This window comes from Rattus norvegicus, chromosome 2, assembly GCF_021556685.1.
Source record: "Rattus norvegicus strain SHRSP/BbbUtx chromosome 2, alternate assembly SHRSP_T2T, whole genome shotgun sequence".
Lineage (NCBI taxonomy): Eukaryota > Metazoa > Chordata > Mammalia > Rodentia > Muridae > Rattus > Rattus norvegicus.
This window is the reverse complement of record NC_141535.1, coordinates 41,461,773-41,471,237: the sequence shown is the minus strand read 5'-3', so window position 1 is coordinate 41,471,237 and position 9,465 is coordinate 41,461,773. Positions and strand designations below refer to the sequence as shown.

At 41.0% G+C, this 9,465-nt stretch overlaps 1 pseudogene; it reads left to right on the top strand.

The window, feature by feature from the left end:
* The first annotated feature begins 7,167 nt into the window (after nucleotides 1–7,167).
* On the top strand, nucleotides 7,168–8,771 carry Egln1-ps5 (egl-9 family hypoxia-inducible factor 1, pseudogene 5; annotated as a pseudogene).
* Nucleotides 8,772–9,465: the final 694 nt, after the last annotated feature.

Below are 9,465 nucleotides of genomic sequence, written 5' to 3'. Positions count from 1 at the left end.
GAAATGGTTCTCATAGTGGGGTGGTCACTGGATGGACTTTTCTTCAGCCTCTGCTCCTTTTTTGTCTTTGCATTTTCTTTAGACAGGGACAATTCTAGGTTTTAAAATTTGAAATGCACGGTCTGTTCCAGCACTGTACTGGGGGCCAGGTCTATCTAGAGGAAGCAATCTCTTCAGGTTCTATCTCCCTGGCAATAGATATTTGATCTAATATCATCCCAGTAGGATTGTGGGAGCCTTTCACATGCCTGGCATCTGGGACTTTCCAGTAGTTACCCAAGTTCCACACCCCCACTGATACTTATTGCTATTAATTGCTAATATTGCTGTCTGTGTTCCAAGGTCTTTCCAACTTTCTCCTCTATTAGCTTCTGCATATCTCGATTTATGTGGGGGTTCTTTATCCAATTGGACTTGAACTTTGTAGAAAAAAAATAGAAACATATCAATGAAGAGAACCTTTTGGGGTCACATGTGTCTAGGCACTTGGTGGGAATTTGACCAGGACAAAAGAAGTAAGCTCAAGGAGGAAATCTGACTTTGGGCCAAGACTCAGGAAATAGGCACTGATTAAGAACATTTACTTTTGAGTTAATGAAAAGCTCAGAGCGGGTTCAACTGAAGCATATGTGGCAGTCCTTTTGTCTTGCATTCTGACTAGCCCCTAGAAAGGTGTTCGCCAGATTTTATTTTTTGTCTTGCTTCTTCCTTGACCCAGAACTGATCTTATTATTCTGCATGTAATTAAAGTGGTATAAAATCAGATTGGAAAATAATAAATCTGCTTCAGCCTCAGAACTGGATGGAATCATGTTAAATGTTATCTAATTGTCTTTTTTTCTTTTTAATCTTCACTCCTGCCCTGGAGAACCTGGTGACTGAAGGAGCTGGTTTGGTCAGATCAATTTGCACTCTTCATACAGACCACCAGTTAGGGCAGGATCATTTGTTAAAATGCTTTCCTTTTTCCATTGGATCATTTTCTTTCTTTGTCAAAATCAAGTAGTCATAGGTGGGTGGGTTTATTTATGGGTCTTCAATGCTATTTCACTCATCTACCTGTCTGTGGTGCAAAGACAATGCAGTTTCTTTCACTATTTTTCTGTGATTCATTTGAGGCCAGAATGGTGAATACTTCAGAAGTTTTTGTCTTGTTAAGAATACTTTTTGACATTCTTGTTTCCCTCTGTGAAGAATTGAGTGGGAACTTTGATGGGGATTCAACTTAATCGGTAGATTGCTTTTGTTGAGATGACCTTTTTTTCTATGCCCACCCTTACTGATCCATGAACATGGGATATCCTCCCATCTCCTGAGGTCTTCTTTGACTTCTTTCTTCAGAGACTTGAATTTCTTGTCATAAGGTCTTTCACTTGCTTGGTTAGAGTTATGGCCAGTTACTATATATATTACCTGTAAGTATTGTGAAGGGTGTTGTTTCTTTAATTTCTTTCTCTGCCCATTTTCACAAAGGTGTGAAAAGAAAGGCTACTGTTTGGTTTGAGTTAATTTAACATATAGTGACTTGGATGAAGTTGTTTATAAGGTATAGTTGTTTTCTGGCAGAATTATGTGGTTTGATTATGAGTACTATTAGATCATCTGCAAAGTGTGATAACTTAACTTCTTCCTGTCTGATTTGTATCCATTTGATCTCCTTTTGTTGCCTAATTGCTCTACCTTGAACTTTGAGTACTATATTGAGTAAATAGGAAAACAGTGGCAACAGCCTTGTCTTGTCCCTAAGGGTAGTGGGATTGCTGCATGTTTCTCTCCATTTAATTTGATGTTGGCTGTTGGGTTGCTGTATTATGTTGGGTTGCATCTATTATGTTTAGGCATGTGCCTTACATTTCAAGACTTCTATCATGAAGATTTGTTGTAATTTGTCAAAGTCCTTTTCAGCATCTAATGAGATAATCAAGTGATTATTTTATTTGAGTTTATTTATATAGTGCAATACATTGATGGATTTCTGTATATTGAAACATCCATGCATCCCTGGGGTGGGGTCCACCTGATGATGTTGAATGATCTATTTGATGTGTACTTGGGTTTGTTTAGCAAGAGTTTTATTGGGTATTTTTGCATTGATGTTCATAAGCAAAATTGGTCTGAAAATTTCTATCATTGTTAGGTCTTTCTGTGGCTTAGTTATCATTATAACTGTGGCTATATAGAATGAATTAGGTAGTATTCCTTCTCTTTGTAGTATGTGGAATAGTTTGAAGTGTATTGGTATTAGGTCCCCTTTGAAGGTCTGATAGAATTCTAGAGTAAAACCATATGCCTTGGGCTATTTTGGTTCAAGACTTTTAATTATTTCTTCTATTTTCCTAAGGAGTATGGGACTACTTAGATAGTGTATCTGATCCTGATTTAACTTTAGTACCTGTTAACTGTCTAGAATATCATCCATGTCATCTAGATTTTCCAGTTTTGTTGAGTATACTTTTTTTGTAGTAGATTGGGATGATTTTTTTGTACTTCCTCAGTTTATGTATTCCTTTTTATATCTCATTCCTAAAAATTTGCATACTTCCTCTCTGCCCATTAGTTAATTTTGCTAATTGTTTATCTATCATGTAGATTTTTCTCACAGAACCTGCTCATGGTTTTGTTGATTCTTTATATAGCTCTCTTTGGTTCTATTTGGTTGATTTCAGCTCTGATTTGGCCGATTTCCTGCCCTCTCCTCCTCTAGTGTATGTTGGCTTCTTTTTGTTCTAGAAGATCCTGATGTGCTCTTAAGTTGCTAATGTAAGATCGCCCCAATTTCTTTATGAAGGTACTCAGTGCTATGAATTTTCCTCTTAGCACTGCTTCCATTGTGCCCCCTAAGTTTGGGTATGCTATCCCTTAATTTTCATTAACTTCTTTAAGTATTTAATTCTTTTCTTTATACCTTCCATCATAATGCTACCATTGAGTAGAAAGTTATTCAGTTTCCATGATTATGTGGGGTTTATGGTTTTTGCAACCCTTTGCAAGCCAATGGTTTTTCTCCATAAATTGACACAAAGAACTAATTGTTATAGATGGCACTGAATCACTCATTTAACACTGACAAGTCAAGCTAATGCATTCCTAGAGCTTCCACCCCGAATTGACTAGTGCTCATCATCCTGTAAGGTGATCCTACCAAAGCCAAAAGTTGAACAGCAACACAGCCAAAAATCCTTGAGCCTACCAGAGTGACCAAGATATATATTGGTGTAATTGTGAAACAAACCTTGTGGAAATTACTAACCAATAATCTGACTTGATTTGAATCTCATTCCATGGGATGTAACCCACACATAATGTTGCCGTGTTGACCATGAACCTGAAACTGGATAGGCCTAGGGCCAAGAGGAAAACCTAATCCTCTTGTCCTCCCTAAGGAAAGTTATTACTTTGATTTTCTCAAAAACTTCTTTTAATGGTGTTTCTTAAATGCTTTAACCATCATTTTAGTCTACCACTGATCAGAGGTAGTAGAGAAAAAAATGATAAGGGGAAGTGAATCTGTTTACAAAGGATACTTTAGAGAAAATCCTATATGGGTTGTCAGGAAATCAGCAGTTCAGTTCACAGGAGTCAGCAGTGACATCTCGATCCACTTGCAAACAGTTCATGCATAAGCCAGCAGCCCAGTATGGTAAAGTTGGGATAGCAAACATGAAGTTATTTCTCCTTGTATAATGCCTCTCTGACAGCCTCTGTATTGGCTGCCATCTACTGCAGGAGGAAGCTTTTCTGTTTATTATGAGGATAGCATTGACCTATGAGTATAGCAGAGTTATTGTTACGACTCAATTAGTGTTAAATTCTGAAGTGGAAATTCAGGGTTCTTTGGAAAGTCAGTTGTCTTTGATATTGTTTTGCTGAGGGAAACACATGAATGAATGTTTTCCTGAAGTGGTCACAGGTAAAAGAATAAGGAAGACTCATGAAGGAGTGCTTTCTTGAAGAGAACACAAGTGAAAGAGGAAGACAGACTTATGAAGCAACATTTTGCTGAAGCAATCTGAAGGGAAGGAATGTTCTGCTAAATCAAGCATCAAAGTGAGCGATTGGGTGCTTTAGAATCTTGAGGGCAATTGACTGATCATAAGATTGCAGTCTAAATAGAAATAGGAAAACTGCATTATTACCCCTACACAGCCTAACATAGCCTGGACCTGGGGACCGAGACAATTCCCACTGTTTATTGATCATGTCTGAATGCCCCAGCATGAGAACTCTTGCTTAAACTGAAAGCAACACTCATCATCTCTGTAATGAGGCACACTTAGAATTTCAGTAACTAAAAGAAAGTTGTTGTCCAGCTGAACGATCTGCCACCAATCAGAAGATAGAGTTGGACTATTTCTCAGATTTGAAGTAAAGATTCCCAGGAGTTTGGGTACAAAATAACTCTTCAGGACTGGACATAAATGACATTGCTATAATTGTTCAACTAATGAGTCCCACTCTGCTTGTCCAGATTAATGAAATACCCAACGATTCTAGAAGCAAAACAGGGTATCAGAGTCCATATTGCCCAGCTCATAGAGAAAGGAATCCTGATGCCCTGAGGGCCTCTCAGGAATCAATCACTCTTAATTGTGAATTAGCTTAGGAAGACTGATTATAGAAACTAGCCATAAGCTGAGAAAAGTAGTTAAGACAATTGAGATCATTCACCCCACAGATCCAAACCCATACATTCTCATGAGTTCGAGTTCTCACCAGATAGAAGAAGATTGAAATAATCCCATGCATCCTATCAGATGACCATCGACTAAGACTGGTCTTCAATAATAACAAAACGACAGAAAGCCGACATACACATGGCAGCTAGACAATGCTGTACTCAATGAAAACCTGGTCAAGGAAGAAATAAAGAAAGAAATTAAAGACTTTTTAGAATTTAATGAAAATGCAGGCACAACATACCCAAACTTATGGGACACAATGAAAGCAGTGCTAAGAGGAAAACTCACAGCTCTGAGTGCCTCCAAAAAGAAACTGGAGCATACAATAGCAGCTTGACAGCACACCTGAAAGCTCTAGAACAGAAAGAAGCAAATTCATACAAGAAGAGTAGAAGGCAGGAAATAATCAATCTCAGAGCTGAAATCAACCAAGGAGAAACAATAAGAACTATATAAAGAATCGACAAAACTAGGAGCTGGTTCGTTGAAAAAAATCCACAAGATCGATAAGCCCTTAGTCAGTCTAACCAGAGGGCATAAAGATATTATCCAAACTAACAAAATCAGAAATGAAAAGGAAGACATAACAACAGAATCTGAGGAAATTAAAAAAAATCATCAGATCCTACTACAAAAGCCTATATTCAACAAAACTTGAAAATCTGCAGGAAATGGACAATTTCCTAGACAGATACCAGGTATCGAAGTTAAATCAGGAACAGATAAACCATTTAAACAACCTCATAACTCCTAAGGAAATAGAAGCAGTTATTAAAATTCTCCCAACCAAAAAGAGCCCAAGACCAGATGGGTTTAGTGCAGAATTCTATCAGATCTTCATAGAAGACCTCATACCAATACTGTCCAAACTATTCTACAAAATAGAAACAGAAGGAACACTACCCAATTCCTTCTATGAAGCCACAATTATGCTTGTACCTAAACCAAGCAAACATCCCCAATAAAGAAAGAGAACTTCAAAGCAATTACCCTTATGAGTGTCAAAGCAAAAATACTTAATAAATTTCTCGCAAATGGAATGCAGGAACACATCAAAATCTATCATGATCAAGTAGGCTTCATACCAAGGAAGCAGGGATGATTCAATATATGGAAATCCATCAATGTAATTCCACTGTGTAAACAAACTCAAAGCAGAAAACCACATGATCATCTCATTAGATACTGAGAAAGCATTTGACAAAATTCAACACCCCTTCATGATAAAAGTCCTGGAAAGATCAGGAATTGAAGACCCATACCTAAACATAGTAAAAGCCATGTCGCTAACCAGTCGCTAACATTAAACTAAATGAAGAGAAACTTGAAGCAATCCCACTAAAATCAGAGACTAGACAAGGCTCCCCATGCTCTCCCCTACTTATTCAATATAGTTCTCAAAGTCCTAGCCAGAGAAATCAGACAGCATAAAGGAGGTCAAAGGGATACAAATTAGAAAGGGAGAAGTCAAAATATCACTATTTGCAGATGATAGGACAGCATATTTAAGTGATCCCAAAAGTTCCAACAGAGAACTACTAAACCTGATAAACACCTTCAGCAAAGTGACTGGGTATAAAATTAACTCAAATAAACCAGTCGCCTTCCTCTACACAAAAGAGAACAAGCCGAGAAAGAAATTATGGAAACGACACCCTTCATAATAGTCCCAAATAACATAAATCCCTAGGTATGACTCTAACCAAGCAAGTGAAAGATCTGTATGACAAGAACTTCTCTTGCATAAATGTAGACTTATCTGCACTGAGACAAGTTTTAACAAAGCCTATATCCACATGAGATAATGAACAAGGTCTCTGGTAATAATGACTGGTTTTCCTCTACCATAAAATCATTAAAATGCTATAATGTGAATCCTAACATCTCTAAGTGGATTTGTTCTGTACAGAAAGAAACACATGATAAAAACAGAATGTGGTGAGTGGTTGGTACTTTGAAGAAAGGCTGGAGTCCAGATCTCCCTACATCAGTATTTCAAAGCAATTCGGCAACTTTTCTTTACTCTAATGGAGACAACGTCTGGCAGAGCCATGACCATCCAAGATTCCGGGAATAGTGAAGGACATTTTCACAGTGTAATGTGAAATTTAGGCGCCCAGAGACATTAGAAGACACGATGGCAGGGATAGGTAAGGAGGATATTTCCTTAGAAAAAGCACGTGGATTTAAAAACGGAGTTGATCAGGCTGAGGTGTACTTGCAGCACTGGTGGCCCGAATCTGTGGCACCCACAGGCCCTTGCCCTGCCTGCCTACCAAGAAGCAGCCCAAGGGGCCCCAGTGTGCAATGCTCCCTGCAGTCATCACTCTTTCAGGCACTTGGTGCACTAGGCAGCTCCCTGCAAGTCAGGCAAGGCAAATGCCAGTGACAGTGGCAGGCCAGGCATGCTGAGCACCAGAGAGCGCCACTGGCAGTAGGGAGAGTGGCTCTGCGGTAAGATGGAGAACTTTGTGTGCTATGGGCAGTGATGCAAGGAGCAGCAGAACCAGGACTGGAAGAAGCACAAGATGGTGTGCAAGGGCGCAAAGGACCCCTGAGTGCAGCTGTGCCTTCCATGTGCTGCATCGCCAGGTGGGGCCCCGGGAGCCACAGGAACCTGTGAGGCGGCCCAGAGTAGGGAGAGCGCATCTCTCTGGTGAATTCCAGGTACTGAGGATGCAGTGTGGCAAGGACTGCCCATGCCTGGCACAGGCCAGCTCCTAGGATCCTCCAAACTAGCAGGTCTCTGAGTCTGAGCACAGCAGACTGTGCGCAGAGGGAGGCGGCCCCTGGGAGGCACTGAGTCCTGGGTGAGAGCTGCAGCCCAATGGACAGAGCAAGCCTCCGCCTGTGATGAAGCTGGTGCTGGAGTACACTGTGCTCTGCAGGAGTACAGCATCTGAATAGCGCAAGACTTCCAGGGCAGGGAGACCAGGCAGCAAATCAGCTAAGAGGTGCGCGCCCTGCAGGACTCTGGCGAGTTCAGAGACCTGCAGCTGGCCAGCCGGAAGAGTGACTCTTCCAAGGCCATCCGGGGGAATCACACCACCTGGATTGAGGGGAAAGAGCACTGCTGAGCGACCAGCCATCAACATGCTCTTGAGCAGAATGGACGACTGATCCTCCACAGCAGGAGGAAGCTGGGCAGCTACAGCATAAACAGCTGAATGAAACTTTGACCCCCAATTTCACTGCCACTCTGGTGCACACTCTGGTTCACCCTGACGAACTAAAACAAATTTCCTGTGCTGACAGGAAATTCAGATGTGATGCTGACTAGCAGAAGCTCTGCCTGCTGACAGGAAACACCCTGCTATTAGTCAGGTGACCAAGGGATTCTGTTGAATCTCTGTCCAGCATTAACGGATCACATGGGTACTCCACAATTCTGTGGATGTTATCCTCTTGATGTATCATGCTGACTGGTCCCCTGAGCCAAGACTTGAGGAGCTGAGCAGAACATGCTTTCCTTTTCCAGAGGACATAGTCTGCATTGTGTCTGCTTTTCTTTTCTTCATGGGCATGACATGGGGGAGTAGTCCATCTATTATGTTCAACCAGTGTCCTTCAGAGTGGGGCAGCACAAGGCCATGGTTGCTTGTTACACAGGCAACCATAGGGGCTATATCCATCATGTCAATAACCCAAATGGAGTTTGAAGATGTGTGACCTATGTATATTATCTGAATAAAAACTGGGACACCAAGGTAAGTGGAGGCATTCTTCGAAGGCAAAGCCCAGTTTGCTGACACTGAACCCAAATTTTATAGACTGCTGTTTTTCTAGTTGGACAGGCATAGCCCTCATTAAGTACAGGGTGCACACACCACAATGTATTCAATAACTGTTTGCTACTTTGATGCAGATGAGCGAGCAAAAGCTAAAGTAAAATATCTAACAGGTAAGAAAAGTGTGAGGATTGAACTCAAGCCCAAATCAGTGAGCAGAGGTGTCTTGTTAGGGCTTTGGGTTCGGCCCAAGTCACCTACAGCTTCTCAGTTGCCTTCAGTGGACTCAGGGACATATGGACAGAGACACCTCCCTGGTATTTCAGGTGGGAGCCAGGCAACTTCGACAGGTACCATCCAATAGAGGTCTTCATCTGCCTGGACTGTAGTGTGGGGTCAGCTCCATATCTGTGACTGACTTGGCTGCTGACCTAAGAGGAGAGGGCATTGGTGGGGAGTAGCCTTTCCATCTGGACAAGAAACAAGGGCCTTTTGTGGGATTTTCTTCAGTCTTCTATTTTCCCAGACCTGTCATCTAACTGAGTTAATTTCACCAGCATTGTATATCAATTTCAACTTAGGGATTTTTTTTGTTGTATTAGGTACAATCTTTCAAAACTGAATTAAGAAAAAGCTACAAAAGATCAAAAACTCAGGTGACAGCAGATGCTGGCGAGGATGCAGAGAAAGAGGAACACTCCTCCATTGTTGGTGGGATTGCAGACTGGTAAAACCATTCTGGAAATCAGTCTGGAGGTTCCTCAGAAAATTGGACATTGAACTGCCTGAGGATCCAGCTATACCTCTCTTGGGCATATACCCACAAGATGCCCCAACATATAAAAAAGACACGTGCTCCACTATGTTCATCGCAGCCTTATTTATAATAGCCAGAAGCTGGAAAGAACCCAGATGCCCTTCAACAGAGGAATGGATACAGAAAATGTGGTACATCTACACAATGGAATATTACTCAGCTATCAAAATCAATGACTTTATGAAATTCGTAGGCAAATGGTTGGAACTGGAAAATATCATCCTGAGTGAGGTAACCCAAT